Consider the following 7,406-nt stretch of genomic DNA (forward strand, 5'->3'; position numbering starts at 1 on the left):
AGTTTAAATGCATGAATTAAATCCTTCTGGCCAGACAATTACGAACAGTAGTTGGTGAAATGATCCACAGTGAAAGAAATCCTGGACCGACATGGGCTGAAAGACCACTCAGTGAGGAAGAAGCCATTGCCCACCCCCCAAAAAAAAGCCAGATTACTGTTTGCAGTAATTTGATTGATTAATTTAATTTGTTTGAATTTTGAGACATGTCCTGTGCTTTGACAATAGTAAAATCAAAGTGTTAGGCCATAATGACAATTGTTACGTTTGGAGGAAATAGAGGTAAACTCGGACGCCTGAGAGGACCATCCTGACCGTGAAGTAAAGCGGTGGCAGCATCATGTTGTGTTGGTTTTCTGTAATAACTGATGCAATTCATCAAGCAGATGTCATTATGTGGAAACAATGAAAGGTCTCTCTCAAGGCTTGGGCACAAATGGGTCCTCCGAATGGACAAAAACGTCAATGTTTCATAGAGGCCATTACAAAACTCTGATATCAGTCCAACAGAAAATTAGCAGGCAGAGCTGAGGAGGAACATGTGAGCAGGGAGGTTGTAGAAGGAAACCTAAAATGTTATTCTACCAGATACTACAGAAAGATGTGTAAACCTCTGCATTCAAATGAAAAGTTGGAATAAATTTGCAAATCTGAACTGACCTCAAACAACAAAAATTTAGTCAGATTTATGTTTGTAAATATTTGTTTTCAGCTGTAAATCTTTCAAATTATCATCCAAGTTTTTATATTAGATACCCTCCAGGGTATTCAGGTGGAGATAATAATTCATGATTCCATCAATTATGGCAATTCATCAGGTCCTAAAGTCCTGAAAAGTACTGAAATATAGCTCCTTACCATCACACCACCACCACTTTGTTTAACTGTTGGCAAGATGCTTGTTTTCTGATGTGTTTTGTTAATTTTATGCCAGATTTGAAGTGATGCATATCGGTTCATGCAATATTATCCCCAAAGTCTCGAGGACCATAAACAAAATGTGCGTCGGCCATTTTAGTTCTTTCTAGTCAGCGGTGGTTTTCACCTTGGAAGTGTCCCCTGGTTGCCATTTCTGGCCGGTCTCTTTTTCTAATCATGAACACAGACCTGAACTGCAGGTCAGGGAGGCCTGCAGAGATTTAGCTGTTGTTCTGACTTCTTTTGTGAGCTGGTGGTTAAGACGTTAATGCACTGTTGGGGTAATTTTAGTTGGGCCGAAAGGTTCCCCACTGTTCCTTGTTTTCTCCATTTGTAGATAATGACTTGTTGTGATTTACTGAGTCATAAAGCCTTAGAAGGGGCTTTTTTAAACCCTTTCTAGACCAATAGATGTCAATCTCTTTCTCACTTGTTCAATATCTTCACATTGGTTCATTTTGTGCTGCTTTTTTTAGCCTAATTCATGTTGTCAAACTTAGCTTTCCATAAATGTGGTTAATCACAGTTTAATGACCATTTTAAAAGATGGGCAATTCCTTTTTTTTCATAGGGCCAAGTGGTCAGGGATAGCTTTATCCCTGTCTTCATTGAAATCATATCATGTCAACTCTATTTTATAGTTACAGAACTTATTTTGATCATCCGAAACTTTTAAATGTGACTTCAGGCAAAAACAGAAGAAATCTGCAAACGGGGAATGTTTTCACTGCACTGTGTAGGAGTAGGTTCTGCATTTATCGAAGCATAAAAATGGAGCAAATAGAGATATCTCTGGATGGATGTTATACTGTTTACTATCTAGCTCTTTCCGAAGATCCGTTGTTCTGTTTTATTTTTTTCACAAATTTGCTTTCCCTCCATCTTTTAAGTCAACCCCAGAAGAGAGAACTGTCTTGGTTTGATAAAGCAAGACACGATAACTTTCTAATAGTTTTTGATATCTTTGGTGTTTTGAGTTTATCCTCCAGCTAAGACGGCATCTGTTGGACATTCTGTTAGTTTAGCTTATTCAGCACAAGTACGTCCCTCAGAACATATCTATCATTGGGAAACACCGTTATCTTTTGTTTCCGAGCTTTGATGTTTTGTGTTTCTTTGTTCTGAGTTTAACTCTCCTCCAGCTCAGTAGTGGCTTTGTTGTTTTCTGCTTCATCATAATGAGCAACATAGCAGTGTGGATCATCAAGTCCTTTACACACACCAACAAAGGGTGTGTGTGTGTTTAGGTAAAAAAAGAACAATGCTGTGTGGGCCAGCTCCAATCCTTTAAAGTATTTTTATTAGTGCATCAGTCTTCTGTGCTGTGATTATTTATTCTGCACATTCACTGCAAATAGGACTTGAAAGACAAACTCCGTAGAGAGTCTGGTTTCCATGATCTCCATCATCCTTAAGAACGGCAAGGTTTGTGCTGCTTCTGTTTCAGCCAAAACAAAACCTAGAAGAATATCTGACATAGTCATGGGTCGATAGCGGCTGAGGATCCAGGAGATCACCCTGTAACTGGTAGGTTGCCGGTTTGAACCCCTAGTCGTCATTGTGTCCTTGGGCGAGACACTTCAGCTGGTTTGCCGTGGTGGCGCTGACCGTATGGCAGCCTCGCCTCTGTCAGTCTGCGGCTGAGCAGATGTGGCTACAACGTAGCTTATCACGGCCAACCCTCAGGAGTTGGTAAGACGCTGTTCAAGTACGGTGTTAAGTCTTGGTCCTCATTTTGATTATTTTCATGCTATTTGCTAGATTTTAGACTTGTTCCTTTGTGTTAAATAATTAGTTTATTCTGTTCTCTTCTTAGTGTTATTTCTTTTACTACTCTGTTGACCTAACCTCCTTCGATTGTTTCTCTTTCTCCCTCAGCTGAGCTGCCTCCTCACCTGATCCACATTTCCTCTGATAAGCCCTTCTAGGTTGTCTTCTCTCTACTTCTGCCTCGGTATAACTATGTAACTATAACGGTAACTGTAATGACCAACATGCAATAACTAATGTGCAATTCTATTTAATACACTGTGCAATAATCCTGAAAGAAGTGACTGCTGCTGCTACTACACCCGAATATATGTCAATACACATGCATATAAGTCACCGTGAATGTACATAAGACATCCTCTGCTATATTTCTTTTTTGTATTTTTCTTTTTTTTTTCTTTTTCTTATCTACTTCTTTTTGATCTATGGTATAACGAGGACATACTGTATATATATGATGCACCTTGTCCTACTTGACACCTTCTTCCTATGACTACTGATTACTGAGCCGATGTGACATGTGAATTTCTCCAATGTGGGATCAATAAAGCCTATCTTATCTTATCTTATCTTATCTTATCTTATCTTATCTTATCTTATCTGGTTTGGATAAGATAGGATAAGATAATCAGGCTGCGAAAAATGTAATTTTGTCAGAAGATGACGTTACACATGGCTGTAATAAACAGGACGTAGTTTCAAACTAGCATGGACCACCCATCTGAGACAAAATGGAGAGAGGTTTTCAGAAACGTGTTGCTATCGGGCAAGTTATACTTGTTCTGTCACGTCAACTAACGTTGCCGATGTTAAATGTTGTCTGGAGATCAGGGTAGAGAAAGAAATGCACTTCTACATGCAGTATGGTAATATCCAGGGAGACGCCAACGGTGGAAAAAGCTGATCAAGCATGTGAGATAAATGTTTGCTCCATCTGAGCATATTCGTGTTTCCATCTCCCACATTTGTACATTTACTCTTTTTTCGGAAAAACCAAAAAAAAAAAAAAAAAACACCTCAAACGAGCAGAAAACTTATTGCAAAATTGAGGAAGTTATTTTTTTATTTTGCCATTTTCACCAACCATTTCTAATGCAATACTTCTAAACGTGCATTAAAAAAACATTAATAGAAGCATGGCTATTGTTTCTTTTCTGGAATCTCCCATCTGACTCATGATCCACAGTTTTTGCTCCTTGTTCTTCCTGTTTCTCTGGCCCCGTTTCAGCTCTGTCCCAGTTTGTGAGTTCTTGTATGTGTTTTTTTTTTCTCCTTTTCCTTATTAAAGCGCTTTACTTGGCTCTACCATGTTCTGCATTTGGGTCCTTCTTCTGCCATTTTGTGATGGTTTTAATCACTGTATCTCTCTGACTAATCATAATCAAATATTTGCATTTCAAGCTATTCCTAGTTATATCAGGTGTACCTCATGGCTTTGTCTTGAACCATATTAAAAGTAATCTTTATTGCTTCTGCTTGGTGACCTTCGGTGAATTCATTGCTCTGCTGATGACACTTTCAAACTTTCCTCATTCTTCTTTCCTCTTCCCCATGTAACAAACGCACAGTCAAATCCTGATTTCCCACCAATTTCATGAAACCTTACAACAACAAAACAGCAGTCCTTTTCATTGCTTTAACAACCAATCTTTATGTCAATACATTCAAGATATTTGCATTTCTGTAATGTTTAGAGCCCTTTATTGACAGTTACCAGACATGAAAGAGCCAGAGAGAGGAGGGTTGGGAAGACAAACCCAGGATGGCTGCATTGAGGATTACACCCACTCTGTTGCTATACCACACAACACTCCGTCATTTCTGTAACTTTAACCACCCTCCATTGATCACATCACTCTCGTTGTCTAACAGTTCCATTGGCAACTGGTTAAATTTGATATTTATTACAAAATTCTGTATCTCACTTTGAAAGGGCCCAGTAGCTTACTCTGGTTGCATACAAATATTTGTCAATTTAATTCTAGCACCCTATTTGCTTATTATATCTTATTTCTGTGTTTTACACTTTGTTTTTGCTCTATTTGTCAGTAAACAAAGCACTTTTGTATATATTTACCATAACAAGACCACAGGACCAGACGTACGATAATGCACAGTAAGTAAGCTCCATTTGAATGAATCCAAAATGAAAATTCACACTCTTTTGTTATCAAGCCAACCATATTTAGCTCTGATCCTCACACCTCTGGACTCACACTTCAGCCTTTCCACCATGAAATCTTGGAGTGCCCTTTGATTGCAACTTAAAATTCAATGAACAAATGAATTCTGTGGTAAAGGCAAGCTTTTTCCAGCTTCGCCTATTAGCTAAAGTTAAATCTTTTATCACCTGTTGAGATGTTGAAAAAAAAAACACATTCACTCCATCAGCTGTAGCTGCTCGGCTTCTCACCAACACCAGCAAGTATGACCACATCACTCTTGTCCTCTGAAACTCTGGACCTCAGGCTCAAAAATCACTAAGTAAGCACTAACAGGACAAACGCTTGGTGTATATTGTTTTATTTGAAGGTGACTATATGGGTTTTTATAGTCAAAATACGTGACGGGGCCCCTTTAAGGCCATTTGCATTGCTTCTCTGTATCTTTGATTCCTTGCTCATGAGTGCACCCATCTGCACTCTTAGGTCTTCTGTCTCAATTCATCTTACTGCTCCTGTTTACCATCTGGTCACCATGAGGGCCAGAGCTTCCAGACACTCTCAAATTCGCTTCCTGCTGACTCTCTTTCCCCCTTCAATTATTTTCTGGTAATATTTTTGTTAAAACTAACCAACTCACTCTCACTTTTTTCCAATTTTTTGACGTTATGATTTTCAGTATTTTTTTTTTTATTTTCTTATTGCACTTGGTTTAAGATTATTATCACTTTCATGAGGTGACTTATACAACAACATTACAGCTCATAATGCGTTACAAGATTACACCATTAGTTGATAATAATTGTTGTTGAAAAAAGTCACCTCTCAGTGTCTGTGCCTGACGTGAAATCCTCGCCCCAAAATAGCTTGGGCTGAAATTCCTACATGTAAACCTATATGGAGATACACTCTCTGTTTCCATCTCATTTTCTGCCGGTGTTTGTTTCCTCCTCCTCTCTCCGGCTGCGAGCTGACAGCTGAAGACAGTCCTGTCTGACAGTTCTGATAAATATACACAGAGGGATGGTAGAATTAAAGAGAAAAATAAAAATAAAACATTGCGCCTTGCGATGACTCACTTCAGCTGCTGTTTGTTACTGTCAGAAGTAAAACAGCCGATGAATTCATCTATTAACCTGTTGTGTCCCATCTGTCGCCTTCCTGGGCGCAAAAACAAAACATTTCATCCCGACTCACATCTATGCAACATTTAAAACAATTAATATTTTCATCAATATTAAACCAAGGAAATACTTGGAAAGTAGACACCAAGAAAGAGCCTACGATGACAATTATTTCACATTAACCCAACTGGACACCTCAGTGACCAACTTTCAATGTTACTTTGCATGTATGATGGCTGCCTAATCAATGCTGCATCTATTTGTTTTTTTTCTTCAAACTAACACTGATGTACACCGGGTAAGATAGAAAATGTGAATGCCTTGATTCAAGGGTTCTGCAATCACCAGGTCTAAAAATTGGGGCAAACACAGCCTCCGACAAAGCATGGTGCGTCATGCTGTATTATCAGTGATTTACAAATAAGTTAAGCTAAACTTAGTCAATGTATCAGAACCTTGTAGAATCCTCTTTAGTGGTTATGAATTAAGGATGCAATCAGGTGCAACTGCAAAGCAGGGCCAAACCATCAGCCGTTCTCCACCGTGCAGGACTCTTGGTATGCGGTCTTTATGCTTATTTCTTTTTCTAATCTGGTCTTTACTAAACACTTTCCTGTAGAAAAAGTACATCCCCTCATTGGAGTTGTCCACACAAAGCTTTCTCCAGGCTTTGTGCCGCTGGGCTCAGCAGGCTCAATTACTGGCATGTCTACTTGTGGGAACTTTGGTAACTGATTTAAATGTTTTGCACTTAAACAAACGTCCCCTTGGATAGTGATACAACATACGGTGTGAAAATGTCCACTAATCCCCGCTGAGATTAATGGGGAGCTACATTTACTTCTTTTTAAGGTTTTCTTCATCATGAGCAGTGACAAAGCAGCTAATGGCTGCTGCTTACCCCGCTGATAAAGAAAAAGACAAACACAAAGAGCAAAAAAAGTGTTTTGTCCTCTGCTTTACTCAGGTTTTTTGTTTCATGAATAATAACATGGTGCAATGTGCCTACTTACTTATGTTTACCTGCACATTATACTGACCTTCATGATTTTCATTGCCAAATCTGTCAAGAAAGTGTGTGAATAGACATGTTTATGCTTATTTTTTTGACCAAGTGTTTTGTTGTGGAACAGGCTGCAGAGGAGACACTGCAAAGCTGTCACATTTACTTAATCACACTGTGACTACAACCCTCAGAAATCTGATTAATCCACTGATTTAGCCACTGTCATCAAAACATTGTAAAAGGCTCTTATACTGACTTCAAATTGGGCCAAGATCCTCCCACAGATGACGTTCCTGAGATATTTCAAACATGCAGTGTTTATGAAGTGTTCTGATCAAGAAATTGCTTGTTTGAATACATGTCAGATATTTCCTAAAGCAAATAATCCTTTTCTGCTAAATTTGAACTCAACAAAGATGATCTAAA

Source organism: Fundulus heteroclitus, unplaced genomic scaffold (genome assembly GCF_011125445.2).
Source record: "Fundulus heteroclitus isolate FHET01 unplaced genomic scaffold, MU-UCD_Fhet_4.1 scaffold_571, whole genome shotgun sequence".
NCBI classification, from domain to species: domain Eukaryota; kingdom Metazoa; phylum Chordata; class Actinopteri; order Cyprinodontiformes; family Fundulidae; genus Fundulus; species Fundulus heteroclitus.